The 14,286-nt window shown below is 40.7% G+C and overlaps 1 protein-coding gene across 1 annotated transcript in view; it reads right to left on the bottom strand.

The window, feature by feature from the left end:
• The window catches only part of sema4ab (sema domain, immunoglobulin domain (Ig), transmembrane domain (TM) and short cytoplasmic domain, (semaphorin) 4Ab), a 56,931-nt gene extending 54,539 nt beyond the window's left edge, over positions 1-2,392 (bottom strand). Inside the window, exon 1 of the mRNA XM_078268042.1 lies at positions 2,204-2,392. The gene's annotated coding sequence lies outside the window, so the exon portion shown is untranslated. The remainder of the gene's footprint in view (positions 1-2,203) is intronic.
• Between the last annotated feature and the right edge of the window lie 11,894 nt (positions 2,393-14,286).

Here is a 14,286-nt window from a genome sequence, read left to right on the forward strand (position 1 = left end):
TGTTTATATTATAGCCTATTATATACCTAGAGTCTGTTTAGTTAATGCTTCTTTTGGGAATTTACTTTCCTGATCCTACTACTGTGTATTGCTCCAGGTGCTTCTTGTTGACTAATCAATTCAATGTTTATGTATTGCTGCTGTCTATGTGTGGTCTGTCTGTAACATTTACACACTGAAAAGACCTCAGCTCCAAATGTCCATGCAAATCAATAACAGGCAGACAAGGTCCCAGGCTGGGTGTTCATTAACATTTTTAACATTTTTAGTGGGTATATGGAAATCCTGGAGCTTTCTTAGTGGGTATACTGCGTATATCTGCGTATCACATAGGCTACACCACTGGGTCTGACCTATTGTTCTGGTTCTGACAGACACCACTTCCTACTTAACGTAACACGTAGCATTTAATGTGTTAACTTCTGCCACTGGTTTACTCAGATATGTTTTGGCCACACCACTGACAAACATGGTGGAGGCGAATATTTGAAACATAAAAATAAAGTGTGTGTGTGTTGTATGTTATTTATCTTAGCTTTAGCTTTGTTGTCTTTGTTTAGCTGTATGTCCTCACATATTACGAAACTGTGTGACCGTGGTAAAGGTGTTTTTATATTGGACATTGGATATTCGACACATTCGAAAAATCTATTATGTGGCTTGCCATTTTGACCTATTCATGTCAAAATACTTATGATGAACTCAGCTAACCCCCCTACACATAACACAAAGCTTCCTTTTTCAAAATAAACATCCTTTGATTTTTTAAATATTTTTTAATGTAAAAAATACTATAAATCTATTATGCAGCTTGACCTTTTGACCAATCAATGGCAATATACTTCTGCTGAACTCAGCTAACTCCCCTACACATAACACAAAGCTTCTTTTAAAAAACATCCTTTGATTTTTTAAATTTTTTTTTATTATTTTTAATTAATTTGTAGACCCAATTTGACTCATGCAGAAGATGGTTCCAAGATCTCTGTACTCCAGCAACCGGAATGGTACATGTTCCAGAAGAATTGTTTCAATGTACACTGTGTGAAAAACAATAAATAACTAGAACTGCAAGCAGTTATGACAGGGTCGTGAGTAGCCCCCGACGACCCGGGGAGCGTGCGAAAGTGGGACCCAAAGCGTAATGGTGAGGAGGCAAACATCAGTAAATATCGACATGTGTGAGCCGCAAGGTCTGTGGTGTGTTGCCATTGCAAATATCCCATTAACATTGATTGAGTAGAAGGGCCGAAACTGGTCTGCGTTGGCTACAGTGCCCCTTAATGGCCAATCTTCTTAAAATGTGTGGGGGACCCCCATGGCAAACTATGATCTAAGTTTCGTGTTGGTAGCATTTAAACTAGGATCTAAGTTTCGTGTTGGTAGCATTTATTTTGGTTGAGATATGTCAAAGTTGGTGTTTTCATAGTTACCTACACAAATTTGTTTGTGCATAATTTGCGCAATTTTTGTCTAATAAAAATTCTATAAATTTAAAGGATGGGTTTTTTGAGAAAAGAAGCTTTGTGCAATGTGTAGGGGGGTTAGCTAAGTTCACCAAAGTGGTTTGACATAAATCGGTCAAAAGGTCAGGCCGCATAATAGATTTATAGCATTTATTTACATTAAAAAATATTTTAGAAATCAAAGGATTTTTAAAAAGGAAGCTTTGTGTTATGTGTAGGGGAGTTAGCTGAGTTCATCAGAAGTATTTTGACATGAATAGGTCAAAATGGCAAGCCGCATAATAGATTTTTCTAATGTGTCGAATATCCAATGTCCAATATAAAACCAACTTTAACACGGTAACTGTGTGTACTAGGTAACGTTACACTGTAAGCAGACTATAATGTGCGTACCACACACATTAGCAAAGATACAGTTCTCTGTAAACTAAACACGTGCACTGCATGGTTCCCGAAGTTAAGCTCCACAGTCAGGCACAAATCCTGCTGTTAACAGTAACGGGGTTTTTTGCTAACAGTAACATTAACGTTAGCTTATTACAACAAATTCACGTGACGTACTGTGGTGTTTTAAGTGCTTTCAGTTAACGTTACTGTTGCTTCCCCTTGATGTGGTTGTAGGCTACTCTGGAGTCATGTTGTGCAACAGGCGCCGTAAAACTAAAACGAGCCGTTATTTAAATCTTAGAGACAAACACATCGAACTGATGTAGAAAATGTGACGGTTGTGATCTTACATCTCTGCAGCTGATTTCGTTCACCGCGTCGTTTCCTCTGCTTTCTTCTTTGACGCTCCAGAAGACAATCCGCAATTTTCTGCCTAAGTGTTTTTGCACCGGGAAAAGTGAACAGAAGAAACGCGTGACCCGTTCAGGGAAAACGCTGACCGCGGTTGAGTCTTTACTATAACAACAAAGCCTCAGAGCCCCTCCTCTTGGCATCTGAAGGTCCAGCAGGCTCCAGCCTCCACCTACAGGGAAGCCACACACATTACAGCCATCTAAACAGCAGGGCCGGTGTCAAATATTTCTCAGGCCCCAAGCACATCTGTTTATAGTCCCCTCTGGATGTATTATATCCGTTTTTTAGTCAGTGAATAAAAATATGGCAGCCCATTTACTCAAGTGAAAGCTGCTCATCCAGCATCTGCCCCTATCTTCACACAGTCTCTGTTATCTTACTGGAAGCCTTTCTGGGTAGCTGCTTTTCACAGGCGGGCTTTTGTTTGCTGTGGGTGAATCAGAATCAGTTTTATTGGCCAAGTATACTTATATACACAAGGAATTTGACTTTGGTAGGTGTTAACTCTCTATACATTCAACAAATAGACAGACAAATAGTAATATACACATACTGTACAATAGACAACAATATACATATAGGCACATCAACATAATATACAAAAATACAAATATACAAATAAGACCTAATATCAAGACACGTACACATGGAGTGGGATGTAAAGTGCAAAAAGTAATAATGCAAAGTAGTGTGCAAGATGCATATTGGAATGGTAATGTGTAGAGAAGTGGGTGAGTGGCCAAAGCAGGGATGACCCCACTTATTCAGTAGAGTGATGGCAGTGGGAAAGAAGCTGTTCTTATGTCTGGATGTTTTTGTGCACAGGGATCTGTAGCGCCTGCCAGAGGGGAGGAGGTTAAAGAGAGTGTGTGCAGGATGTGTGGGGTGTGGGGTGTGTGATGTACAACTCAACAGCCTGTTCAGTTGGTCCAGTGGGTGATGTCGGCTCACTGGTGTACAGGGCGAAAAAACCTGGTAGAGCCCAGTAAATTGTTAATGATGGCACCATAGATATATGTTTTATATCTATGGATGGCACATTCTCCTTACAATGTGTTCTGGAATCTATTCCGGTAAGCAGCAGAAGTAGCACTAGCCTGTCTGCTAACTATTAATGTTTTTGAACAGTATTAATACAGGTTTGGTATTTTTTTATTTTTTATTATTATTATTATTTTTAAATAGGGCTGACATTGGTTTTTACATTTTATATTATTTTACATTAATGAAAGGGCAACATTTTTCCCTGTACAGCTTGGTAAGTTATTGTTAGCTAAAATTAGCGATGATGCTAATGCTAGCATAGCGGCTAACACCAACTTTAGCCATGATAACTGACATAAAACTGGTTCACTAAGGCTGTACCTTAATTGGCTCTGGTCTGTACCTTTGTCACGCCCCAAAATTTACATACAGACGACTGGCCTGAAACCAGCTGGTGTTCTGAATGTAGGTTGTGCAGATCTCACAGACTCGTTTAGCTGTGAGCTGTGCATTTCCACGGGAATTACAAAGACGAAAGTTTGGAAGATTTTCAAGGATATTGAAAATGAACCACGGTCGTAAATGCAGTTGCAATGCTGAGTCGTGGAGCTCCGTCAGGTCAGTGTCGTTAGTGGTCTGGTTACTGGGTAACGGCGAGTGTGGCAGGCATGTTCCCTGATATTAATAAATTAAGTTATGTATGTTTTCATTTATATTGCAATGTAATACACTTAACCAGTAGCGGAGTGGCAGTCGGGAGAGTCGGGACTTTTCCCAGTGGGCCGGTAGTGTTTTGAGGCCGCGAGGGCCGGTCAAACTGTGCAGCCTCTGCTCAACCCGTACAGCGGGCCGCAGCAGCGGGCATCATTAGACTCGCACACTGTCTGTTAACGTTACCGATAGACTTCCAAACGTGCGGCCGGGCAACAGCCGCGGGCAGCCCGCCTTACGTTTGGAAGTCTATCGGTAACGTTAACAGTGTGCGAGTCTAATGATGGAAAGCCAAAAAAGAAAAGGGAAAGGTGGCGCTGAGAATGTCAGACTCAAAAGGAGTCTGACATACCTGACAAAGGAAAATAAGGGTTGGTGTTGCTGTGCTTAGTGTGAGGAGAGAGGGCAGGGTATGTTCCTCTGCTCCTCAGTCACACAGAACAGAAGAGAGAGGTGACTGTTTTGGCAGACCACAGGAGAGAAATACCTCGCTGGACAATACTGGCGTCTTTTCTACAGAAAGTCGCTCTTTTCTACAGAAAGTCGCCAGATTTGTCGCTAGTCGCTTTTGTGAAAAAAGGCGCTAAGGGGGTCTGAAAACTTTGCTAAGGTGGCAACACTGGCTGTGCTGTGTGTTGTTCATATGTGTATTCATAAATTAATAAATTTTTTTGATATAGCTGCTTTGACTCACAGCCAAACTTCCTAACTTCTGAATTTTGCCATTTACTGAGTTCTTTGTCGTTTTGTTTGTAGACTGCACATTTCAAAATACTGGAGAGTACCTTCTCCCCCAGCCCCTCCTCCCCAGCGTCGAAGTTCACGGAGGTTGCCAGATTGCGAACGCTAAACCCAACATCCCACAAAGTCAATGTTAGCTAGATGCTAACTCTACTAAATAACTAACTGGAGTACTCTACATGAAAGTTGAAATGACTGAACATGCCCATCCCTACTACGTCAGCTGTGATAGAAATTAAGCTCAACGCTTTTAGTTGAGGTCGGAGCTGGTTAATGTGGCCCCGGAAAGGGAAGTTTGGGGTCCCCTGCTGGAGCTGCTACCCCCGCGACCCGACCCCGGATAAGCGGATGAAGATGGACGGCTTACCTGTTAAGAGGAAATTCCAACTTTGCGTCCTTTTTCTAAGCTGTCTCCATCTATTAAATGCATCTCCAATATTTACCCGTTTGACCACGTCTCTGGTCATGCATGTCTTTTTTTAATTTTATTTATTTATTTTTTTTTTTTAGGTAGGGTATGAATCTACCTCTGTTAATCCAGTTAATTTGGTTGCTGCTACCATAGCTGCAGCCAGCAAGTTGTTTTTACGTGTTTGCATTTCATGTCTGGTAACGCCGGGTGTCAAAATGGGCAACAACACACAGTCCAAAATAAAAACAGACATTCCATCCCGGAATGGAAATTTCAAAAGAGAAAATACTAGCTTTAGTATCGTTGTCAGAGAAGGTAGTATTTCAATTTAGCATGTTTCCTTAGTATCTGATGACATATTGTGGTCATTTGATTAAATACAGTAAATATATTAATATTGGACCTTTAAGGATAATTCTGGAAGAGTTATCGTTCTGGCTCAAATACAAGGGCAAAAACTAATTCTGTCTAACATATACGCACCTACTGTAGATGATCAGGCATTTTTTTTATAGATTTGGAAAAGAAATTACAAGCTGTAGGGAACCACAATATTGTTCTAGGGCGCGATTTTAATTTATTAAGGATCCAATTCTGGACTACAGTGGGGTTGCAGCATGCAGGGCCCCCAGAGCCATAGCCGGCCCTCCCTCTAAGCGAACTAAGCAGCTGCTTAGGACCCTGCCGTTAATAGGGGGCCCCCGAACGATGGTCAGACTCCGACCATAGACCCTAACCATGACCTGTCTAACATTACCTGATTCTGACCTACCTGGCAACCCTACAAATGCTAGTAATGAAATGTTCAGTGTTGCTGATGGTGGTGACAAGCAAAGATCATGATGTTTATTTGATCAAAAACTGGCAACAACGATGAGGTCTCTTAAGCTACGTTCAAACTAAATAAAGCCGTTTGGCGATTTTCTGCAGGGTTGTGTGGCGGTGGGAGTGTCACTTAAAAATCGCTTGTGTATCGTTTTTTTTAACCCTCTGTTTTAAAAACTTTGTGGCAGCGATAAAGTTAGTGATGTTTACTGTACGGGATTCTCACACCGCCTCAAAATACGGACATGCTTTACATGATTGACCACTGTAGCGTGACGTGGGGTTGCGTTTCTCCAAAAGTTGAGTTGGTCTCAACTTTTCGCCACAGGCCCACTGCTTTTTTGTGTGTGTGTGTCCCTGCGGCAAACCCCACTACAGCCTAAACGCACTACCCCCATTCAAAATAAATAGAAAGACCTGCTGAAAAAGGAAAAAGTAGTGCAGTGTTACAGACCGTACAGAACAACCATGCTCATGTATTCTGGTTGTTCAACCTCCCTCGTGGCAGTCTCCTCCGCTCAGACTGATCTTTATAATGAAGTTTAACTGGAGCTAACCGCTAACCAGAGCTAATCGTTGCTAACCTGCTCATGTTCTTCGTCACTGTGCCCGTACCCATTAACTGTAATTATAGACTCAAGCCCAAATAAAACCTGACATTTTATTAAGTTGGCTGTAAAAGTTTGAAACTAGTTTATTACTGATCCCAGCCATCGCACAGCGTGCCCTCACATCCTGCGCCACCCTCCACCACAAGTAAATTCTCAACCTGTGGGAAACACTGAATCGTTTATATACTTTTAAGCTTAATCGGCCAGCCTTAGTTAAACTTCACTCCATGCTCTGAAGGGTTAAAATATGAACAGTATGAAATGGCAAAAACACTTTCTTCAAATAGTTTTGTGTGCAACTTCAACATAGCTAATTTTCCTCGTGCAAAAAAGGTAGGTTTTATAATCACAATTCACAGTGTTGGTTGATTGTACTTAGATTAAAATGGAAGTTTGTTTTTTGGGGGGTTTTAGACTATTGTTTTTTGTTTCCTTTTTTTCTTATCCGTTTTTATTTATATTATTCGCTTATTTATTGTATTTATTCAGTTATGTATCATTCATTGCATTATATACCCTGTTAATTGTTTTTGTTTACTTTTTTGGGGTTTGAATGTTTACTTCAGGCTTGATCAAGTAAAGGAAAGAAGGAGGTAAAAGAGAAGATCAGAGAAGGTGATGAGGGTGTAGAGAATGAGACTATACTTTCCTTTTTTCAATTAGATTTATGAATATATTTTACTTACATTTGCAGTTTTGGCTAATGATTGTTCACTGAAGTTGTAATTGTGTTGCAGTGTTTGTTGTATGGATTTTATTGTTATCTTGATGTCATATAAGAGGAGCAAGACAGGGCTCACCTCTTTCTCCTTTGTGGTTTTGTTTAGCCATAGAGCCTTTGGCTGTATCCATAAGGGGGGAGACTAACTTCCAAGGTGTTATGGTAGGAGTAGTAGTGCAAAAACGTATGCTTTATGTGGATGATTATTACTTTGTGTCCGAACCTAGCAGATCAATACCCTGTCTACTCGGGATCATTGACTCTCTCGAAATGTTCAGATTACAGGATAAATTGGTCCAAGCCTGAAGTGTTACCTTTAACGGCTCAGTGCCCAAAAATGATTTTTATGCTTTTGGCGCTTTTTAAAAAAAAAACGCTCTTTTTAAATTCATGGTCAATAAACCTAATAAAAATGACATTATACCTATTTTTTGAGTTTGAAAAAAAGCAGATATGAATTATTTTGACAAATAGAATAGTTAAGATCAAAAGGATGTTGAGTGAATCACAGTCTGGTTTATGTCAAAGTTTGGTCAGGATGCGGTTTTGAAACCATTTAATTTTTTTTTCTTCAAATGCCATGAAATTAAATAAAACAACCAAAATTCAGTGGAAGTAATCATTAATCTTACCCGTGAAGAACATGGATGTATACGTTGTATGGGTTCCATACAACATACATGCATGCATCCAAGTTATTTGGGGCAATTTGGTTCTTAAGAAACCCAGATTTCTGATATAAAAAAAACTTTGAAAAACAGGTCAAATTTGACCCGAGGACAACACAAGGGTTAAATGTCATTTGGACCAAAGTGGCCCAGCTGTTTGAACTTGATCCATATTTAAATACTTCAAGTATTTGGCGAAATCGTGTGGCAAAGTTATGTATTGGTAGATCTCCCCTTTTTTGGAGGGATTGATTGGAAAAGGGAATTGTCACACTGGGGATTTGTATCTTAGTGGCATGTTGAAATTCTTTGAGGGTGTGGTACAGCAATTTGGAATCCCTAGGTCTAAATTTTTTTAAATTGCAACTTCGCCATCTGTTAGTGGTCATTTTTGGATTCAGTTCTTCAGCCCTGAAGGCACCAGAATGTTTAGATAAGGTGTTGTTGAAATATGGAAAAGGTCACAAGGCTTCTGGGTATTATTCTATTATTTTATTCCCCAGGTACATTCAGCCCAAGATTATTTGTTCTGGGACATGGGTCAATCCTAAACGGGTAATAAGGACATAAGATGGGTCCAAACTAGTTTAATGATAGCCAGACAGATTTTTTTTTTCTTTTTTTTTTAAATGGAGGAATGAAAGGGCGCCGTCAATCCAGGAGTGGGCTTGTGAGATGGTTAGGGTGGCGGCATTTAAAAAAAAAACATAATGGCTGTCTACACTAGAAAATGGGTAAAGTACCTCAGCCTTCTGTAGGGCTCCTGAGAAGCTTTGTGCTGGGGAGAGACGTGTATGATGGGCTTATGTTATGTATACATATGTTTTTTTATACATTATTTATTGTCTATTTTGTTATTAGTTTGTTGAATGGTCTTGAATATTGTAGTTACTGTGTCATCTTTTCTTGATTTTTGTTTGGGTGGGAGGTGATGACGAAGGGGGGGCAAATTGTATGCTTTGTATATTTAAAAAAAAATAATGAATAGCCTACCTTTATTTAAACCGAAAGACACATGTTGCAGCGCAGTGCTTTCATTTTAGCTCAGTGTGAGAGTTTTACACACACAGTGTTGTTTAAGAAATCTGAATCAGAAAAGGGTTTATTGCCACAGTAAGTTAAACTATTGTGGAATTTGCTTTGGTGAATGGTGCATACATACACAAACATAATAAACAAATAAGAAACAAATGCATACCAAAAAGCTGTTTAGCATAAGAAAAAGGAGGCTGAATGGGTTGAGTGCAGAATGCAAAAAATAAATTAGTGCAATGGGCAGATGTAGCCCGGAGCCTTGTTGATGAGGCTCACTGCACAGTGGAAGAATCAGTTTTTAATGCCGTGAGGTTTTGGTTATGGACCACAGCCTCCTGCCAGAGGGAGAGGTTCTAACAGTGTGTGTCTGGGGTAAGAAGGCTCAGCTACAATTTTCCTGCCCACCTCATCTTCCTGGAGGCATACAGGTCCTGGAGACAAGGAAGATGGCAGCCAATCACCTTCTCAGCAGAGCGAATAATCTGCTACAGATATCACTTGTCCTTAGCAGTGGCTGCAGCGTACCAGATGGTAATGGACAAATGAGGATGACTTAATGATGGCAGCGTAGAAGTGCACCATCATAGTCTGACAGTTTGAACTTTTTCTGCTGCCGCAGGAAGTACATCTTCTGATGGGTTTTTGATGTTCAGCTCCCACTTGAGGTCCTGGGACATGATGGAACCCAGAAAGCGGAAGGACTCCACAGTGCTGACTGTGGAGTCACCTAGGGTGATGGGGGCGGGTGGGTCCTTCCTAAAGTCCACAACCATCTCCACTGTCTTCAGAGCGAGTTGTTGTGACTGCCTACAGGTGGTCAATCTCCCACCTGTAGCCGGACTCATCCCCACCAGAGATGAGTCCAATGAAGGTGGTCTCGTCCACGAACTTCAGGAGCTTCACAAACCGGTGACTGGAAATGCAGCTGTTGGTGTACAGGGAGCAGAGGGGAAAGAACACAGCCTTGAGGGAAGCCGGTGCTGATGGTCAGAGGCGTGTTTCCCCAGCTTCACGTGCTCCTTCCGGTCAGACAGGAAGTCTGTGATCTACCTGCAGGTGAAGTCAGGCACATGCAGCTGGGAGAGCTTGTCCTGTAGCAGAGCCGTGAGGATGGTGTTGAAGGCAGAGCTGAAGTCCACAAACAGGATCCTGGCGTAGTATCCTGAGGAGTCCAGGTGACAGAGGATGAAGGGGCAATAAAAGGGTTCGCAATTGATAAAAAAAAAAGTCCAGATCAGGAGTACAGTGCTGTAGCTACAATGTTACATCATTACCATTACACCAGCCACTGTTAGCGTAAAAACAGATACCTCCAGCTTTCAATTTTCCAGAACTCTGTGCAGCAGTCTGCTCTAAACAGCTGGAAACCAGCCAACTGTTGTGCTGAGTTCAGTATTAATTATCTGTTTTTCCTCAACAGTAGCTGTATTCCTCCAGTTTGTTGCACAGTGAACGCACGTTGGAAAGAAATATTCCATGTAGTGGAGTGCAAAATGTCCGCCTGCGAAGACAAACGAGTGCGCCGGCCCTTTTAACTCTTCTCCTTGTCTTTTCACTGAACAATGCTGAGCACACCTTTGACAAGAATGTCCAATACAGTCAGGTCCATAAATATTGGGACATCGACACAATTCTAATCTTTTTGGCTCTATACACCACCACAATGGAGTTGAAATGAAACGAACAAGACGTGCTTTAACTGCAGACTTTCAGCTTTAATTTGAGGGTATTTACATCCAAATCAGGTGAACGGTGTAGGAATTACAACAGTTTGTATATGTGCCTCCCACTTTTTAAAGGGACCAAAAGTAATGGGACAGATTAACAATCATAAATCAAACTTTCACTTTTTAATACTTGGTTGCAAATCCTTTGCAATCAATTACAGCCTGAAGTCTGGAACGCATAGACATCACCAGACACTGGGTTTCATCCCTGGTGATGCTCTGCCAGGCCTCTACTGCAACTGTCTTCAGTTCCTGCTTGTTCTTGGGGCATTTTCCCTTCAGTTTTGTCTTCAGCAAGTGAAATCGGATTCAGGTCAGGTGATTGACTTGGCCATTGCGTAACATTCCACTTCTTTCCCTTAAAAAACTCTTTGGTTGCTTTCGCAGTATGCTTCGGGTCATTGTCCATCTGCACTGTGAAGCGCCGTCCAATGAGTTCTGAAGCATTTGGCTGAATATGAGCAGATAATATTGCCCGAAAGACTTCAGAATTCATCCTGCTGCTTTTGTCAGCAGTCACATCGTCAATAAATACAAGAGAACCAGTTCCATTGGCAGCCATACATGCCCACGCCATGATACTACCACCACCATACTTCACTGATGAGGTGGTATGCTTTGGATCATGAGCAGTTCCTTTCCTTCTCCATACTCTTCTCTTCCCATCACTCTGGTACAAGTTGATCTTTGTCTCATCTGTCCATAAGATGTTGTTCCAGAAATGTGAAGGCTTTTTTAGATGATGTTTGGCAAACTATAATCTGGCCTTCCTGTTTTTGAGGCTCACCAATGGTTTACATCTTGTAGTGAACCCTCTGTATTCACTCTGGTGAAGTCTTCTCTTGATTGTTGACTTTGACACACATACACCTACCTCCTGGAGAGTGTTCTTGATCTAGCCAACTGTTGTGAAGGGTGTTTTCTTCACCAGGGAAAGTATTCTTCGGTCATCCACCACCGTTGTTTCCCGTGGTCTTCCGGGTCTTTTGGTGTTGCTGAGCTCACCGGTGCGTTCTCTCTTTTTAAGAATGTTCCAAACAGTTGATTTGGCCACACCTAATGTTTTTGCTATCTCTGATGGGTTTGTTTAGATTTTTCAGCCTAATGATGGCTTGCTTCACTGATAGTGACAGCTCTTTGGATCTCATATTGAGAGTTGACAGCAACAGATTCCAAATGCAAATAGCACACTTGAAATGAACTCTGGACCTTTTATCTGCTCCTTGTAAATGGGATAATGAGGGAATAACACACACCTGGCCATGGAACAGCTGAGCAGCCAATTGTCCCATTACTTTTGGTCCCTTAAAAAGTGGGAGGCACATATACAAACTGTTGTAATTCCTACACCGTTCACCTGATTTGGATGTAAATACCCTCAAATTAAAGCTGAAAGTCTGCAGTTAAAGCACCATCTTGTTTGTTTCATTTCAACTCCATTGTGGTGGTGTATAGAGCAAAAAAGATTAGAATTGTGTCGATGTCCCAATATTTATGGACCTGACTGTAAATCGATGGAAGATGCAAGAAAGGTGCTCTCTTATACTGTAGCAGCCTGGTGTCATTTTCAGGCGTTTAATGAAGGTAAATGACACTGAGAAGAGAAGCATCTTTAGCCAAAGACTTAAGGTGTGCCCCTGAGTGGCAAAGGAGGTCATTCCTACTGGTAGCCATCAAAGTTTTTAACTAATCCTCACTATAGTCACAGGCTGCTAAAGTCATTCTGCATACTAACGTAAATGGACTCACAATTACATTATCTAACTCTGGCAAAGGGAAATTCTATCTATGAATACTAAATTACACGAGTATTCCTTTTAAAAGCATGGAAAAGGTAAGTCCAGCTCTGGTTGTGCATACACAGTAATGCATAATAAAACCTGTATGATTAACAAATAAACCTGAAGTTTTGTTTCGTTTTCTCTCTTCAACACCACTCACACAACAATGGTCCTGGTTACAAATTAATTTTAAGTGGACACAAACCCACATATAGCAGGATTTCAAAATATGTGTAGCTTAACAACACATCTAAAATATTTCCATTTGATAGAATTTTTTCACTCACTAAAAATAGCTGCAATACAGTACTAATGCAATATAGCCTATGTAATCCTATCATAAGCAAGGATAGTGTTTTTAAAGAGAGAAAGGTGGTTGCAAGGTTGAAACCAATAGCTTCAGTGAGTAATCTGTATGTACCTGTTGAGTATCTTGTTTTACTTGATTTCCGTCTGGATATTTTGCTGAAGAATCTTCTGATGTTTGGCTCCACAGTCTCCCGCCAGGTTATGTCCTCTGCTCAGACATTTAAAAAAAAAAAAAACAGCTACTGCTCAAACCATATTGACAGCAAAACAACTTCATGCACACTGAGGATTTTTCCCGTTGAGACAGCCCATTCTTTGCCGTTCTTAAAGCCACCTCTATTCTATCCTCCATCCAGCTTCAGTTTTAAGTTCCTCTGTTGATCAAAAGGTCTGTTTTACCCGTCATGATACACCATTACAGAGTAGAATTCAGCAGTAATTCCAGTACCAAATTTAGGTTTATGGCGTATAAAATTAGACTTTTACAGAATTAGTCAGACAGGCTTCAGTGTGTGCGCAGCAGGGAAAGGAGTGATGGCTAATGAGGAGAAAAGAAGATTGGAGAGGATTAGCAGTGACCTGGAAACAGCCATGTGGTAACAGGCTGTACGCTTCCCAGAGTCAAACATGAAGCCGCTGGTACACAGGTTGATGTGTTGAGCAATGAGCATATCATGAGACAAGTATTATGCTGTCTCTCATCTGCTTGATGGTGACTGTATGAGACTTTTGACTAGAAAAACAAGGCAGTGACATTTCAGGAGGTTATGTTATGAAGCTCTGAAGGCAGCAGGTTTTCAAATAAAGTATGAAGTCAGGGTTACTGGTCAATCTTACAGACTACAAGCATTTAGATGCAATTCAGTGAGTGCAACAACTGATAAGTGTGTGTGTGTGTGTGTGTGTGTGTGTGTGTGTGTGTGTGTGTGTGTATGCATGCAAAGAGGTGAAAATGTGCTGGTATTATTTACTTTATTTATTGTTTACATTATTTGTTGGTCTGGGCTGTTGGTTGGACAAAAACCAAAGTGAAGGTGTCACTGTTTTTAGAATTTTTTACAATCAATCCAATTTATTTCAATCAGGAGAGACTCCGTTGCAGATATGCAAACATTTATTAATAAGATATAACCAAGTAAGTACAAACATAATTTGGAGATTAGACTCCATTGTAAAGGGGTATCTATACAAATCTAATGTTTAGGAAAACCAAACATCCCCCAAAACTTGAAAAGAATTTAAGTGATTTAATGACAAGAATAAACATACCTTAAAGCCGCCACAAATCTGTATGGTGATACAAAACATGAATGTGTTAAATAATCAGTGAATAATTGGAGTAATAAACACACTGAACCATACTAGGTCATAAGTCACACCCCAAAGGCATATGAAACAATACGTTTCCTCGGCAATTCAGGCCGGAACAAACAAAAACTTCTGCAGCTATAAAAACAAAAATACGTGTTCAGCAATTCAGGCCGAACACAAAAC

This window comes from Sander vitreus, chromosome 14 (genome assembly GCF_031162955.1).
Source record: "Sander vitreus isolate 19-12246 chromosome 14, sanVit1, whole genome shotgun sequence".
NCBI classification, from domain to species: domain Eukaryota; kingdom Metazoa; phylum Chordata; class Actinopteri; order Perciformes; family Percidae; genus Sander; species Sander vitreus.